Below are 690 nucleotides of genomic sequence, written 5' to 3'. Positions count from 1 at the left end.
AACAAAATATTGGGCTTTTTGTAATCCCATCAACAAAATATTGGGCTTTTTGTAATCCCATCAACAAAATATTGGGCTTTTTGTAATCCCATCAACAAAATATTAAGCTTTTTGTAATCCCACCAACAAAATATTGGGCTTTTTATAATCCCATTTATTGTTTTTGCAGAAAAAAAAAAGAGTATATATGTATAGAGACATTTGAAAAGAAAAAACATAGGGCTAATTTAATAGTCAGTGCTTATTACATAAAACCATTATACCTATGAACAAGAAACAAGTTTCTGCAACTTCAAGCTGTCAGTATATTTTGGATCAATCTTGACAAGATCAGTAGCAGACTTCCCACTCAGTCTCTTTCTTCACAAAACTTTTCATAATAGACAGTAAAATGCCCTTCATTTCTTTGTTCTCACATGATGTAAAGGTCCCTGGGGCTGAAGTTACTTTAGAAACCTCCTGAAGACTACACTAACAGAGAGAAGAAATGCTATCTGGGCACATGTTTGATTCTTCTGCTGTAGTTTCAATCAAATTCAGTTGTACATTTCATTCTGCTCTATGGGTTATTCACTTGTATGTTTCATTCTGCTCTATGGGTTATTCACTTGTATGTTTCATTCTGCTCTATGAGTTATTCACTTGTATGTTTCATTCTGCTCTACGAGTTATTCACTTGTATGTTTCATT

The sequence above is a fragment of the Limulus polyphemus genome, unplaced genomic scaffold, assembly GCF_000517525.1.
Source record: "Limulus polyphemus unplaced genomic scaffold, Limulus_polyphemus-2.1.2 Scaffold1474, whole genome shotgun sequence".
Classification (NCBI taxonomy): Eukaryota; Metazoa; Arthropoda; class Merostomata; order Xiphosura; family Limulidae; genus Limulus; species Limulus polyphemus.
Note: the sequence above shows the minus strand (reverse complement) of the source record.